Raw genomic sequence first — 16695 nt, 5'->3', positions numbered from 1 at the left:
ATTTCAGTATCAATCCGCCATCACTGGTGCTCGCTGATGTGTTCGCGTGTTTGGAGAGAGTTGCAGCTTCGTCCCGCAGCTTCATCTAAAGGTAAGCAGGAGCTACTTTAATGTGAGCTCAGTTCATCTGCAGCTGAGCTCCTGAATGAGCTCTTCTGCTGCTCTCCTCGGTGTCTGTTCACTTTATGGTGAACACGCTGAGAGGAGAGTGAGAGAGTGTTTGGAGACCAACAGCAGCTAATCATTAGCTCAGCATGCTGGCAGAAGGTGGAGCACAAAGTCTCTCAGCAGCCTGTGGGGCTGTTATTGTAGCAGAACTACCTGCGTGCGTGTTCAGATCCGTGCGTGGAAATAAACCTGCAGCCTGCGGAGAGATTAATGGTTGGAAACTCTTAAACGAGTCTCACACACGCAGATATCTGCAGCGCCGCGCTGCGCGGGTCGGCCTGTTCTGAGAGACGTCGGCGCGTCCGCCATATTGGATGTAAACTGATCCACGTGAATGGACTGAACTCCATAAACTCTCAGTCTCAGTCAAATATGCGCTAATATATACTGTGAAACTGACGGGCACCAAAAATAAGGTAACTTTCTCTGATAATTATAAATGTTAAATACTCCGCATATATTAGAGAGCAGCATCAGACCAGCGTCTGTATTCCTGATGTTTTTGTGTGTGTTTACAGCAGTGTCTTCATGACAGGTAAAATAATAAGATAAAATACATTTGACCGCTTGACTGTTCTATAAACTGTTTTCTGAATTATTTCAACACTTTAATGGTCAAAATCGTTGGATTTTCGCATTAACTGTTCAAACACATGGAAGAAATGCGGGGTGAGGCAGTGCAGTACTGTGGCTCACCTCTAGTGGCGCTGTGTCACATACAATAATGAAGCCGGCGGTTGGCGCATGTCCATTGCTGTCTCTCTTTATATCTCTTTGATTACACCTGAGCTGCACATGCTGATGTTCCACAGTCTGTCTAATATAGTGAATGAATGTGTGTGACATGTTTATTCTTTATAATCAGTCATAAATGCACCGTGAAAACACACAGGGGGAGGCAGACAGTACCGTGCTGCACCGATAGGGGGCAGTGCTGAGAAGCACAGGCGGATGGACTTCATCTTCAAATAAAGGAAAGATAATACATGTTTTTTTAATTTATTTGAAAAGAGACCCCCCCCCTGCAAAAATAGTTTGACCTTACATTAAATATTTTGTTTTTCTTTCCATCATTGTTGAACAGTATGGAGTTGATCAAACCATAATTAATCATTAGCATAAAATTTAAATATAAGCTTCTATTTTGGGAACTACAGAGTATCACTGCAGTTAGCAGGCGGGCAGCCTGCACGCTCTCTGCATGCTGCCAATACCACACTGATTCTTTTCTCCTGCTAGATCGCTGCAGTATAGTATTATTTAATTTGCAATCTATAATAAATGCTTATAATAAATACTTAATTAAAAATACTAAAATTTTTAACACTTTTTAAATTTTCCTTTGTTAACAGAAACACAGCTTTAGTAACGTTCTCATTCCTTTGATGCAGCATTTTAAATGATTCAGTACAAACATTCTAACAATAAAACAGGTTATAAAGGTTATCTGTATGTTTGATATTTGTATGCAGTCTAAATGTAGTTACATTTGTAGGAAGCTGCACGTCAGGCTGTTGTAGTGTTTCAGAGGGGTTTGTAGTTACCATATCCCTGCTGTACAAATATAACACAGCAGTGTGAATCCACTGTGAAACAGGTGTGTACTCTGTGTATCCGTTGGCCCTTTTCCATCAGTACTTACTCAGCTCGACTCCAGTCGGCTCAGTTTTTAGGGTTCTCCATCGGGTGGTAGTACATGGTACCAGGTACTTTTTCAGCTCCTACTCAGCCGGGGTTCCAAGTGATCTGAGTCGAGCTGAAGATGTGAGGTCAGCAGACGGTCAGTGTGAGTCTGTGTGTGTCTGCCAGTTTGTTATGAGCACACTGACTCCTCCACAGAGACTTTAGATCAGGATGCACCAACTACACCTGCGCTCCAGGTGGTGAACCTGATGGAGCAGAACAGGAGGAGCTTCTCGGCCGTGGAGTCTCCAGTTGTCTTTGTTCCCAGCAGAGTAGAATCCAAACCTCACTATCAGCTCTCCTTCCAGGAAAGATGAGGCTGATCTTCTGCTGTTTTTCACTCCAAATCTCATGAGGTTCAGATGGAGCACCAAACTGCAGTTCCTCAGTCAGTGGAGGTGCAGCAGTGCAGTTTGTCAGCAGTAACTGGAGGCTGACACACTGACTGAAGACATTTAGTCTGAGTGGATCTGAACTAGGGCTGTAATAATTCAGTTTTAATAATATAATACATTTCATTTGTAAGCACCTTTATGACACCCACGGACACTCCACAGGGGTAAGAACAGAACAATCACATCAAGCACAAACAGAAATGACCAAAGGAGCTGAAGTGAGTTTGCGTTCTTGAACAGGAAAGTTTTGAGTCGTGATCTGAAAAAATGAAGTTAATATTGCAGATGTTTGGTGGGAGAGAGTTCCACAGCTGAGGAGCAGAGCAGGAGAAAGCTCTGTTCCTCATAGTACTGAGGTGGGCAGGCCAACAATAAGGTGGATAGAAGAGGAGGAGCAGAGGAGGAGGTGACGTGAAGAAATTTGGCTAGATAAGGAGGGGCGAGGTTGTGGATGGCTTGTAGAGGATTTTGAAATCTGAATCTAACTGTGAGCCGGTGGAGTGGGTTTTGGTGATGATGTGAGCGGCTGAGATTTGAACCATTTGCTTCTGGAGGGATTTGTGAGGGAGGCCAAATAGAAAAGAGTTACAGTGATCAATACAGGAGGTAACTATGAACAGTGATGGAGGTGGCAGCAGGGAGAGGGAGTGGCAGAGATGATTTATGTTTGTAGGTAGAAATATGCAGACTGTGTAATATCACTGATGTGGGGTGAAAGGATTGAGTGCTGTGACAGCCAGACTCTTAACCTGAGGGGAGGGAAAAACTAAGGATCTGTGGATGGTGAGGGAGAAACTCCGACTCTGCATGAGGTGGATTTTGTTCGAGGCAGAACTCAGTTTTGTCACTGTTTAATTTAAGGAAGTTTGAGGTGACCCAGGATTTGATTTCAGGTAACAGGTGGTGATGGAGGAGGGTGAGAGGGAGGAGTCAGCTTTAGTGGTTAAGTAGAGCTGGGTGAAGCAATGGAAATGATGCTTAATGTGTGGAAGATGTTGCCAAGAGAAACGAGATAAGTGATGAAAAGTGATGAGAAATAGAAGCAGAAATGTCTGCATTTGATAAGGAATGTTAGTCGTCTTTAATGGTGAACAGTCATTGGTTAATCCATTCCTGTTCAGTTAGGAGCATTTGGACCTGGGAATAATGTCGGGCCTAAAGACCGGATACAGGTCAGCCAGCAGTTCTGTTTTTGGTGAAAACGGTTCATTATGGTTGTGACCTTCCTTCATGGCCGTGATGCTGGTTCTGTTTGGTTGGTGCTTGGTTGGATACTCACTAATTAGCTTTCTATGCTGGTTCTGTAAGTACACAACCAACCAGCACTGATAGTTGTGCAGCAGCATTATGTGTGCTAATCACCTTCTGTTCTTGTGCTGGTGTTTTATCTGTGGTGCCGACAGAAAGCAAAAACGCTGGGACTTTTTCTCTGCCGCTTTACCAACTCTGCCATTATTTTGTAGACCGGTGAGCAGACACACAATGATGTGGTTGAAGGTGCAATCACAGTGGCAGAGCTCCTGGTTAAAACTGCTGAAGCAGAAAAAGTGATTTCATATCAACCCACAAGTTCAATTCAATTCAATTTTATTTATATAGCGCCAAATCACAACAAACTGTCGCCTCAAGGTGCTTTGTATTGTGGGTAAAGACCCTACAATAATACAGAGAAAACCCAACAGTCAAAACGACCCCCTATGAGCAAGCACTTGGCGACAGTGGAAAGGAAAAACTCCCTTTTAACAGGAAGAAACCTCCATCAGAACCAGGCTCAGGGGGGGGGGGGTCATCTGCCGCGACCGGTTGGGCTGAGGGGAGAGAAAGACATGCTGTGGAAGAGAGCCAGAGATTAATATCAATTAATGATTAAATGCAGAGTGGAGTATAAACAAAGTAAATAAGGTGAATGAGAAACAGTGCATTATGTGAACCCCCCAGCAGACTAGGCCTATAGCAGCATAACTAAGGGATGGTTCAGGGTCCCCTGATCCAGCCCTAACTATAAGCTTTATCATAAAGGAAAGTTTTAAGCCTAATCTTAAAAATAGAGAGGGTGTCTGTCTCCCGAATCCAAGCTGGAAGCTGGTTCCACAGAAGAGGCGCCTGAAAGCTGAAGGCTCTGCCTCCCATTCTACTCTTAAGTATCCTAGGAACCACAAGTAAGCCAGCAGTCTGAGAGCGACGTGCTCTGTTGGGGTGATATGGTACTATGAGGTCTTTGAGATAAGATGGTGCCTGATTATTCAAGACCTTGTATGTGAGGAGAAGGATTTTAAATTCTATTCTAGATTTAACAGGGAGCCAATGAAGAGAAGCCAATATGGGAGAAATCTGCTCTCTCTTTCTAGTCCCTGTCAGTACTCTAGCTGCAGCATTTTGGATCAGCTGAAGGCTTTTCAGGGAGCTTTTAGGACAGCCTGATAATAATGAATTACAATAATCCAGCCTAGAAGTAATAAATGCATGAATGAGCTTTTCAGCATCACTCTGAGAAAGGATGTTTCTAATTTTAGAAATATTGTGCAAATGCAAAAAAGCAGTCCTACATATTTGTTTAATATGTGCATTGAAGGACATATCCTGGTCAAAAATGACTCCAAGATTTCTCACAGTGTTACTGGAGGCCAAAGTAATGCCATCCAGAGTAAGTATCTGGTTAGACACCATGTTTCTAAGATTTGTGGGGCAGAGAACAAGAATTTCAGTTTGATCTGAATTTAGAAGCAGGAAATTAGAGGTCATCCAGGCCTTAATGTCTTTAAGACATTCCTGCAGTTTAACTAATTGATGTGTGTCATCTGGCTTCATTGATAGGTAAAGCTGAGTATCATCTGCATAACAATGAAAATTGATGCAGTGCTTTCTAATAATACTGCCTAAGGGAAGCATGTATAATGTAAATAGAATTGGTCCTAGCACAGAACCCTGTGGAACTCCATAATTAACCTTAGTGTGTGAAGAAGACTCCCCATTTACATGAACAAATTGGAGTCTATGAGATAAATATGACTCAAACCACTGCAGTGCAGTACCTTTAATACCTATAGTATGCTCTAATCTCTGTAATAAAATGTTATGGTCAACAGTATCAAAAGCTGCACTGAGGTCCAACAGGACAAGAACAGAGATGAGTCCACTGTCAGAGGCTCTAAGAAGATCATTTGTAACCTTCACTAATGCTGTTTCTGTACTGTGATGAATTCTGAAACCTGACTGAAACTCTTCAAATAAACCGTTCCTCTGCAGATGATCAGTTAGCTGTTTTACAACTACTCTTTCAAGAGTCTTTGAGAGAAAAGGAAGGTTGGAGATTGGCCTATAATTAGCTAAGACAGCTGGGTCAAGTGATGGCAGCTAATCCTCCTCCTCGACCTGTGCTTCGAGCATTCTGACAGTTACTGTGACTCGGGGGTGTTGATTCATTTAAACTAACATATTCATCCTGCTGTAACCAGGTTTCTGTAAGGCAGAATAAATCAATACGTTGATCAATTATTAAATCATTTACTAATAGGGACTTGGAAGAGAGAGACCTAATGTTTAACAATCCACATTTAATTGTTTTATTTTTTGGTGCAGTTGATGAAGCTGTATTATTTATTGTTTTTGAATTTTTATGCTTAAATAGCTTTTTGCTGATTTTAGCTTTGGTTTTTGGTGGTCTGGGAGCAGCACCGACTCTATGGGGATGGGGTTTTGGGGGGATGGCAGGAGGAGAGAAGCTGCAGAGAGGCGTGTAAGGGGCTCGACACACGGGGAGCGACGTCGCTCGCTCTCCATTCATTTCCTATGGAGCTTGTGCGATGAGGCGACAATCGCTTGCCCTCCTCCAGCTAAGCGACCGGCGACGTTCGTGCATGTGAAATTTCGAGCTCGTACACGTAGACGTGCACACGCGACCAGGCGACGCGACACAACAAAGTTGGAAAATGTTCTACTTTTGTCGCTGTCGCGTGGCACTAAACCAATCAGCAAGAGTTTCATTGACTGACCAATGAGCGAAGAGTATGCTACACACTGCAGTCTGCAACCACTTTCAGCAGGAAGGAAAGCATCGTTTTAGCTGTGTTTGACTTTCCTATATTATATGACACTTCACGCAGTGATTATCGAGTTAAACATAAAAGGCAGCCGTATGAGAACGTGTTGGTGCAAGACTAACGTTAAACAGACGGATAGAGAGGACTTTTGTGCAAATATGGGATGAACGCGAGGTTGTCTTTTTCTTTTGTAGAGGAGACTTAACAGCAAGATTTCTGTCAGTTCCAATAAAATCTTCAGACTCCTCATCTTTATTGCCGTGTCTGACACGGACTGCTTTGAAAATGTCTAAATCCCTCCAGTTTCATAACCAATCACATTTCTTGGAGACGAGTGACGTAAGAGCGCGATTCGCAAAGCTGCCGTCGCTATCGCGTCCCGTGTGTTCGGTTTCACCCCAGTGGCGATGCGACCCATTCGTCGCTGTCGTTTGTCGCTCCCCGTGTGTCGAGCCCATAAGACTGCAACTCTGCTTCCTGGCTGCTCTTTGTGGACTTCAGCTCGGCGTTTAACACCATCCTTCCTGGCAGACTGGTGACTAAACTGTCAGATCTGGGGATACCACGCTCCACCTGTCTTTGGATCAAGGACTTCCTGACAGACCGTTCCCAGAGGGTAAGAGTAGGTCCCCACCTCTCTTCAGCCATCAGCCTCAGCACCGGCTCTCCACAGGGCTGTGTGCTGAGTCCCCTACTCTTCACCCTCTACACACATGACTGCACCTCCATACATGCCAGTAACTGCATCATTAAGTTTGCGGATGACACCACTGTGGTGGGGCTCATATCAGGCGGGGATGAGTCAGCATACCGGGACGAGGTGCAGCGGCTGTCAAGGTGGTGCAGTGAGAATAACTTGATCCTGAACACCACTAAGACAAAGGAGATGGTAGTAGACTTTAGGAGGACAACACGTCATTCAACCTCTGTTCATCGAGGGGGATGAAGTGGAGCTGGTTTCAGATTTTAGGTTCCTGGGAGTACATCTGCAGGATGATTTGACCTGGAGTATCAATACGACCAGCATTTACAGGAAGGCCCAACAGAGACTGCATTTCCTGAGGGTTCTTAGGAGCAACTATCTGACCCAGAATCTGCTGGTGTCCTTCTACCGTTGCTGTGTAGAGAGCATCCTGGCCTACTGTCTGTGCGTGTGGTTCAACAGCTGCACAGCAGCAGACAGGAAAACACTCCAGCGAATCATCAACACGGCTCAAAAGATCATAGGCTGTCCCCTGCCCTCCCTCCAGGAACTGTTCAATGCCCGCTGCCAGAGGAGGGCACAGAACATCCTCCAGGACCCCTCACACCCTGGACACTCCTTGTTTCAGCTACTGCCATCAGGCAGACGTTTCAGGACAATGAAGGCCAGAACAAACAGACTGAGGAACAGCTTTTATGCCAGGGCTATCATTGAACTGAACTCTGTGTGGTTTGGACAGTGATGTGGGGTGGTAGTGCTGACTGTGTGCGTGCGTTGGTGTGTGTATTGGGGCTAGATTCATCTTAATTTACTATTGTGCACTGTATTTTAGTAATCATTTTTATCACTCATATTTTTTATTATTTTATTATTTATTGTCTGAGGCACCTAGAAAGGAATGCATTTTAAATTTCGTTGTGCAACTTCTGTGTACAATGACAATAAAGATTCTGATTCTGATTCAACCCTGGGTAGTCAGGTTTTAGGAGGGTTAATAAATTTGGCCAGATTTCTAGAAATGAGAGCTGCTCCATCCAAAGTGGGATGGATGCCGTCTCTCCTAACAAGACCAGGTTTTCCCCAGAAACTTTGCCAGTTATCCATGAAGCCCACGTCATTTTTTGGACACCACTCAGACAGCCAGCGATTCAAGGAGAACATGCGGCTAAACATGTGGCTCCTGGTCTGAGTGGGGAGGGGCCCAGAGAAAACTACAGAGTCCGACATCGTTTTTGCAAAGTTACACACCGAGTCAATATTAATTTTAGTGACCTCCGATTGGCGTAACCGGGTGTCATTACTGCCGACGTGAATAACGATCTTACCAAATCTAGGATTAGCCTTAGCCAGCAGTTTCAAATTTCCATGAATGTCGCCTGCTCTGGCCCCTGGAAGACATTTGACTATGGTCGCCGGTGTCTCTAGCTTCACGTTTCTCAAAACAGAGTCGCCAATAACCAGAGTTTGTTCCTCGGCGGGTGTGTCGCCGAGTGGAGAAAAACAGTTAGAGACGTGAACAGGTTGGTGGTGTACCCGGGGCTTCTGCTTAGGACTACGCTTCCTCCTCACCGTCACCCAGCCGGCCTGTTTTCCCTGCTGCTCGGGATCTGCTGGGGGGGAGCTAACGGCGGCTAAGCTACCATGGTCCGCACCCGCTACAGGGGCCTGGCTAGATGTAGGATTTTCCAGGGTGTGGAGCCGAGTCTCCAGTTCAGAAAGCCTGGCCTCCAGAGCTACAAACAGACTACATTTATTACAAGTACCGTTACTGCTAAAGGAGGCCGAGGAGTAACTAAACATGTGACACCCAGAGCAGGAAAGTGCAGGAGAGACAGGAGAAGTGAGTCGGCTAAGGGCTAAGCTACTAGCTGAGCTAAGCTAGCGAATTTCTAAAAACAAATAAAGTGAGTAATGTGAATACAGGTGATTCAGCAAAGAGTATGCTATTTAAAGTAGGTGAAGATTACACTAAAATATGTTATTATCCAGATAAATCGAGTTATACAGATATAACAGCTAACAGACAGCAAAACACTGTGCTCCGAAACAGGAACAGGAAGTGATACAATACTGCAGTGAGAGCCAACACCAAGTCTGAAAAAGATACCTCGGGCCTCGGGCAAGGATTTCAATAAACTGACAACACGAAAACGAAGAGAATTTGTTAGTTTTTGTTTTGTGAACCCACAATACAGTTTGTTAGTTATCCTTTTTTCCTTTAATTATTGTTTTATTTCAATTCAACTTTATTTGTATAGCACCAAATCACAAACAGTCACCTCGAGGCGTTTTTGGCCCTTGATCTGAACTTTCCTTCTCGATGGTTTCCATCTTGCTCTGACTGCAGCTGTAACAACACTGAGTCCAGCAGGATGTGCACAAAGCATTTTGACAGACACACAAAGCTGGACAGCTTTTGTTGTGAGGGTTTGGAGAGAGTGTGTCTCTGTGTGTGTGTCTGCATTCACTTTGTTCCTCTAATAGAAAATCAGTGTGCAGATGTTGATTCCTGCACTGACTGCTGTTCTTCAGCCTGTAGAAACCATCCTGGAGCTGCTGGAACAAATGAATCTTCTAAATGTTGCTTTGCTCAGGTTTTTGTTTGCTCTGCTTCTTTTTGTCAGGATCAAATACAAACAGTCGTCTCAGAGACGTCAGCATCTGAACAGGGACTCCAACCACAAACCTGTGGGTTACTAGTCGGCTCTTCAGACCTTCTGTCTTTGTTTCCAACAAGTTTCCACCTACTGTTTCTAGATGCCCACCCTAACATAGCAGGCTGGAACCGGCCGTATCCCACAGAAGTGTCTAAATCCAAATGCAGCCTTAAAGGGCTCATTCCCCCAAACAGTGCAGTGTAGTAGCTTCTAATAAAGATCTGTTCTCCTGCAGCTGATCATCAGGAGGAGGAGAGTCTGACGGAGCAGCAGAGGAACATTTTCAGCCTCTACAGAGGAAACAATGAGTTCAACACAACAGGTGAGAAAAATCTCAGTGTTACACTATTATTGATTGCTTTATTTGTTAGAAAATACAGTACTTGGGAAAAGTGTTTGCTCCCTTTTATGGCATTCATGTGGCCTGCAGTAGTCCTGTGATGAATCTTGGAATAATCTTTGACCAGGATATGTCTGTTAGCTCACAGATAAAACAAAATTCCAGGATGGCTTTCATCCATTTGCAGCGTTGTCCCAGCCTTGGCATTTGAAGCTGGAACTATACATATACAACAGTGAGGAAAACAAAACAAAATATATACATGTAGGTAAAGAAGAGTGAGATACATAAATTTGTTTTCTCCTTTTTTCTGTCTGTGCACGGCTGCTTGTAATGTACTATTGTCGCCAATAGCTGGTGATAATAAATGTAGTAGGTGTTTGGAGGCTACCAAAAAAACCTTTATTAATAGATTTTGAAGGTTGAGCTTGTTCCACAACTGCATTTCACTCACTGCCTCTATTTGTATCTCTGTCACTGCAGGACCAACATGGAGCGAGAAGTCAGTGCTCTCAGGAGGCTGACAAACCTCACAGAGGGAATGGAGAAAAAAAATACACCTGTGATCAGTGTGGGACGGGTTTTAGTAGAAAGTTTAAATTAAAAAGGCATCAAGTCATCCACACTGGAGAGAGACCGTTCACCTGTGACTTGTGTGGAAAATCTTTTACTTGGGCTGGAAGCTTAAGAAGTCATTTACTCCTGCACAGTGGAGAGAAACCGTACAGCTGTGATCAGTGTGGGAAAGCTTTTACTTACCGCAGCAGCTTACGACTTCATCAAGTTTCCCACTCTGGAATTAAAGCATACAGCTGTGACTACTGTGGAAAAACTTTCAACCGGATAGGGTACCGAAATACACACCTACGCATTCACACTGGGCATGATGTGTACTGCTGTGATCAATGTGGCAAAAAGTTTGGAACAAACTCTGAGTTAAAACAGCACATAGTTACTCACAGTGAGGAGAGACCTTATCAGTGTGACCTGTGTGATAAAGCTTTTAAAGCTCTACGTTGCCTCAAAGCACACCAACAGATCCACAGCAGAAAGAGACTCTACAAGTGCAGTTACTGTGAGGTATGTGTTTTTATTTGGATCTTGTAATTTTAGCCTGACTGTTTGGAACAACTCTGCTCATTAACTTGTGTTAGCATGTTAGCAGTTCTACTGCATGTAAAGGCAGTGCTTGGAGAGTCATCACATTTTAATTTCAGTTCTGAGTTTCTCTTCCATGATCATAAAAAACTAAATTATTACTATGTCTAGTTCCAAACATTTATATCCAGTGTTCTAGCTAGCGGTTGATTGTCAGGCACTGTGCCTTGCTGAGATGACCTTGTGCCGGGCTGAGGATTTCACCGCTTCGCTTTTGGAGCTCTGCTGTCACTGCATTTAGCAAAGAGGAGCGCACCCACGGACTCTGCCCTGGCAGGTCGCTGCTATTATCGCCACTTGCGCCTGTATTATTTCATGGCAATTCGCAATCTACCACAAAGCACGGGCAGTTTAATTCACAATGTGCACGGTGATCTTATTACGGTCGTGCGTGTGCTTGATTTGGAAAAAACAACCCTTTTACACGAGTGGATCGCTGAGAAGTTTTTCCATGCCTCCTCTGCTGTGTGCTGTGTGTATGTGTTCAGATAATGTCAGCTGTTTTTTCTTTATTTACAGCAGTAGCTACCAGAATGGATGGCGGGGGCGTTTGGTGTCGGAAGCCCCCCTCTCCACCCCCCTTAAGTACCGAGGGTTTCCATCAAAATGTTTTTTATGCTTTAATCCCCGATTAGCAATGAAAAATAGAACTGCAATAGAAACATATTTTGAAGGATGCTTGTGAATCAAAAGCATTACAGTATTAAGCTCATGTAGCCCCCAGTTTTTCAACAAAAACACAGCAGCAGCTGTCTGCACACACGCAGCAAGCGCAAAGAGGCGGAGCTGTTACTGAGACGGTGAGCTCAGGTGGAGCAACCAGGAAACAGCTGGAGGTCCTTCATCAACCACATGAAGAACAGAAAACTTTGTAGCTGCTCCATCCACTGATGTTTGTTTCACACAGAAAAACTGCAATATGGAAGTTAACCCCTTAACTCGCCACTCCAAAATCACCAAAAACGCCTAAAACAGCATACCACAATTAAATCAGCTGCTGTTCCTGAACTCTTTGGAGTACCTGCAAAGCTTGGTATCTTTTTGAAGACAAGCTATATTTTTCATTTTTGCAGTCAAAAATGCTGTAACTGTAATGAGTATGTAGCTATTAAGTTTGGACCACAGAAAAATTAGACAATTTTTGCCTTGCCTAGATTTTTATGTTTGTTTTCATGTAACTACACACTGAGTGTAGAAGGTATGGACTGGAAAATATAATGAAGCTGTAGAATGAAGTCTTTTCGACCTGTATTTCAAATTTTATCAAGATGGCACAAAAACCTGCTGTTTTGTAAAGGTTTTTCTGTGTTGATCCTGTACAGATCCAATATCTGACTAAAAACTCTAAAATGAATGATAACGTTACCTGTAAGCTTTAAATTAGTAGTTTATCAAAGGACACTTGGTGAGCAGTCTTTACCTTAGAGAGAATCTCCTCTTCCTCTCATGTCCTCTTTGTTCCACCGTTCTCCAGCTCACAGAGTCAAAGTGTGATTGTTTGGAAGGCTGCAGGAGAAAGTCTGTATGAAATGAGCCGTATACACACAGCTGTGTCCAAAATCACTCACTGCTTACTTACAGCAAGTCCCACAGTTTGCTGTGGTGTATGAATGTACTCTGTGTAGTCTGGTGGTGTTATATAGTATTTCATTAGCAGTATTGTAGTACTAATGTGGTATTTTGGTAATGTATAATCATTATAGTTTTACGCTGAAGTAATTGAATATTTAAAGTGGTGGTAAAGCAGTACTACAATCTTATTGTAGCATTACATCAGTATTATAGTGTGACATTAGTGTTGTAGCACTATTGTGGTAAGAATTTAAAACAGTGATATTGTAGTATCATGATGCTATTATTGCAGTGTTACAGTCGTAGTACTTTAGTATGACATTAAGGTTATTATAGTATTAAATGAGTATAATTGCAGTATCATGATGCTATTATTGCAGTGTTACAGTCGTAGTACTTTAGTATGACATTAAGGTTATTATAGTATTAAATGAGTATAATTGTAGTATTATGGTGGTAGTATTGTAGTTGTTGTATCCCAGTAAGCTGAGTGTAATTGGACGTTGGCAGAGATGCTCTTTATTCCAGGTGATGTACAGGATAAAAATGTTGAAGGATTCTCTGACTTACTCTGTCTTTGTGTCTTTGTGTAGAAGCAGAGCCACACAGATGGATCCAGTTCTCAGCCCTGTCGTCGCTGTGGTGGTGGGAAAGCGTTTCGCTGTGACCTTTGTGGGAAAACCTTCAGTCATCAATTCACCCTAAAAATGCATCAGCGTAGACACAGTGGACTCAAACTGAACTACTGCAAAGAATGTGGGAGCAGCTTCCCCACACCAAATGAATTAAAACGACATGAACTCATCCACAGTCGGGTTAAAAAGCACCTCTGTGACCAGTGTGGGTCATACTTCAGCAATGCAGGTAACCTTAAAAGGCATAAACGAGTCCACACAGGAGAGAAACCATACAAGTGCAGACACTGTGAGAAAAGCTTCACATGTTCAAGTTATCGTTTCCTTCATGAAAGTACACACACTGAAGGGAACTACAGCTGTGACCAGTGTAACAAGAGCTTCAAGAATCTCAGTTCATACTCCTACCACAAACGATCCCACGCACAGAAACTGTTTCACTGTTACCAATGTCCAAAAACATTCACTTCATTATCTGCTCTGTCCAAACATCAGCGTGATCATGCAGGGCTGAGATCATTCCCATCATTGGATCACAGTGAAGCTGCAGACACACAAAGATCCTCTTCTGGTTGCAGGGTCAAACTTAAAAACCTCGAGATCCGGCTCCACAGAATTCCGGTTGAGTGTCCTGTAAAGAATGTCAGCTAATGTTCCACTTGGACCTTTACAGGAATGTGGGGTTTAGAATCCTCTCCACCTTCTGGGATGTCACCCCCACTATAGTTTGGTTGAGTCAGTGTAGCAGCCGTTGATAACTACATACATGACGTTGCATTAGAATTTCATTATTAAAAGAGTAAATGATTTGAACATGTGGTGGTGGCATGGTGGTTAGCCCTATTGCCTCACAGCTAGAAGGTCCTGGGTTCGACTGCACCTTGGTCTGGGCCTTTCTGTGTGGCGTTTGTATGGTCTCCCCATGTCTATACATATATATGTCTATATATCAAATTTCACAGCAGTGGCTTTCTTTATCCCTGGATCTGCAAATTTTATAATCTCGTAAGTGCGAGTTTGATTTTTACGCTTGGCTCCTGTGCTTGCTTGTCTCCGATGAACTTAACTGATTTGTTCAGTACAGCCAATCCAGACACCACAACTATATTGACACTCGAGCAGTCTTCACACATTGTTAGCTTATGTAGTTGTGCATAAACGATGCACGCAGCTTCTGAAGATCCTACATATTGGAAATGAGTGTGATGAGAGCTGAGGAGGGCGCTAAACTCATCCAACATTTAATTGGAAATATATAAAATGGGATCAGATTTTTCATCACAGGTGAAAATCCGACCTGTATGATCCGATTTTGGTGCTGATTTTTATTGTAATTAATGTTAGGAAAAATTGGGACCCCCACAGAAGCCATCCGCCTAGAGCGAAAGTCTGATTTGTGCATAGTTTGATGACTTTGGTGATTTCTACTTTAGTTCAAATTTTCTTTTTTGGAATTTTAGTTTTTAATCCAATTTATATTAGAGTAGGTTTTTCTTTGCTTTGTTTTCATTAGTTGGTGTTAGTTTTCTTTGTATTACATGGAGTAAGATAAGATCAAAAAGATGTGTGCATAATTCTAACATTTGTTTGGTATTTGATAAACTGTGGATTAGGATTGTTTTTACGTGAGTATGAATCTAAAAGCTGTGAGTGCCAAGACTTGTGAATAAAACTCTAATTTCTTCAGCCCCAAACTCTTCCCTTCTGTGTGGACATGAAGTTTGTGAGTACTGTTGTGTTCCGTTAAAAAGAGAAGGAAGCCGTTTACTTCTTGATTCAACACTGCTTTATTCCATTCGCCGTGTACAGTGCCTTGCAAAAGTCTTCGGGCCCCTTGAACTTTTGAACCTTTTGCCACATTTCAGGCTTCAAACATAAAGAGATAAAATTTTAATTTTTTGTGAAGAAACAAGTGGGACACAATCGTGAAGTGGAATGAAATGTATTAGATGTGTTATTAGATTATAATGTAAATTTGATTACATATCTCAAAATAAAAATATGTTGGTTACAACTGTTGGGAGGGGTAGACCACTGGGGAGTACTGGTGAGTACTGGTGACCACTGGTGAGTAGTTGATTTGCATTTGTATGACTCACTGAAACCTCCTTTACATATGAGAGCCTGCCTTAGACCTGAGGAGAGGGGGGAGCTGAGGGAGCACTGACACAGAGTCCACGGCAGTTTCCCTACAGTTTACTGTCATGGCCAAAGCCTCCTGCTGAGAGCCCTAAAGCTCAAGGCGCGCGGCAATATTACATACAAGAAACTGTCGAAGTCCAGACCTAAACCCAATCCAGAATTTGTGGCAACATCTGAAAACTGCTGTTCACAAACGCTCTCCATCTAATCTGACTGAGCTTGAGCTGTTTTGCAAAGAAGAATGGGCAAAAATTTCAGTCACTAGATGTTCAAAGCTGGTGGAGACAAACCCTAAAAGACCTGCAGCTGTAACTGCAGCCAAAGGTGGTTCCACAAAGTATTGACTCAGGGGGCTCAATACTTTTGCACACTGCACTTTTCAGTTTTTTATTTGTAAAAAAATGTTTTGAATCATGTATAATTTTCTTTCCACTTCACAATTGTAACCACTTTGTGTTGGTCTTTCACATTAAATTCCAGTGAAATATATTTATGTTTGTGGTTGTAATGTGACAAAATATGGAAAAGTTCGAGGAGTATGAAAACTTTTGAAGCCACTCTATGTCCATCCATCCATCCATTCTCTTCTGCTTATCCTGTTCAGGGTCTCGGGGGGCTGGAGCCTATCCCAGCTGACACAGGATGAGAGGCAGGGTACACCTGTACAGGTTTCCCAGCCTGTCGCAGGGCCAGCACAGAGAAACAGACTGTCTGTGACTGTCTGTCAAATCCCAGCACTGACTGCTGAGTTCAGAAAGAGAAGAGAAAATGTGGGAAAAGTGACATCAGCGAAATAAGAGTGGAAACAGCAAAGAACCGTTCCAAAGTGACCTAAAAAGCAACAACAAGCAACACACCACACTGATTAGACTGGCATGAATTATCTCTCTGCATACATGTTTATTAAGCTGATATAATGGGGAGTGAAAAGAATTAAACAGAAAAAGGCCTTGATGTGGATACAGATCACCTGCTGTTAAACCAGCAATGCCTTGGAGTCTTAACATGCAGCTTATTGACGGTGATGACAGCACGGGAGCCTCCTTACATAAATTCTTTCTGGATGGGGAACAGGACCTGGGGTCACTCCGGGATCTCCTTTGATGATTGACGCTGAAGTCGTGTAGTGTTCAGATGTGACCACTGCTGCTTTTCACTGTGTATTCCAGGAGAGTCTGTGGCCATGTTCGGTATGCTGACAT

The 16695-nt window shown here is 43.1% G+C and overlaps 1 long non-coding RNA gene and 1 pseudogene across 1 annotated transcript; one reads left to right on the top strand and one right to left on the bottom strand.

Annotated features, from left to right (window-relative positions):
* The window catches only part of LOC115791158 (NACHT, LRR and PYD domains-containing protein 12-like), a 1329445-nt pseudogene that overhangs the window by 1005305 nt on the left and 307445 nt on the right, over positions 1 to 16695 (bottom strand).
* On the top strand, positions 10526 to 15045 carry LOC115791737 (uncharacterized). The gene is made up of 2 exons (XR_004020981.1): positions 10526 to 11066; positions 13310 to 15045. It is a non-coding gene; the product is annotated as an uncharacterized LOC115791737 (long non-coding RNA).

This window comes from Archocentrus centrarchus, chromosome 2 (assembly GCF_007364275.1).
Source record: "Archocentrus centrarchus isolate MPI-CPG fArcCen1 chromosome 2, fArcCen1, whole genome shotgun sequence".
Classification (NCBI taxonomy): Eukaryota; Metazoa; Chordata; class Actinopteri; order Cichliformes; family Cichlidae; genus Archocentrus; species Archocentrus centrarchus.
The sequence above is the reverse complement of the archived record's forward strand: the minus strand, read 5'-3'. Positions and strand labels throughout refer to the sequence as shown.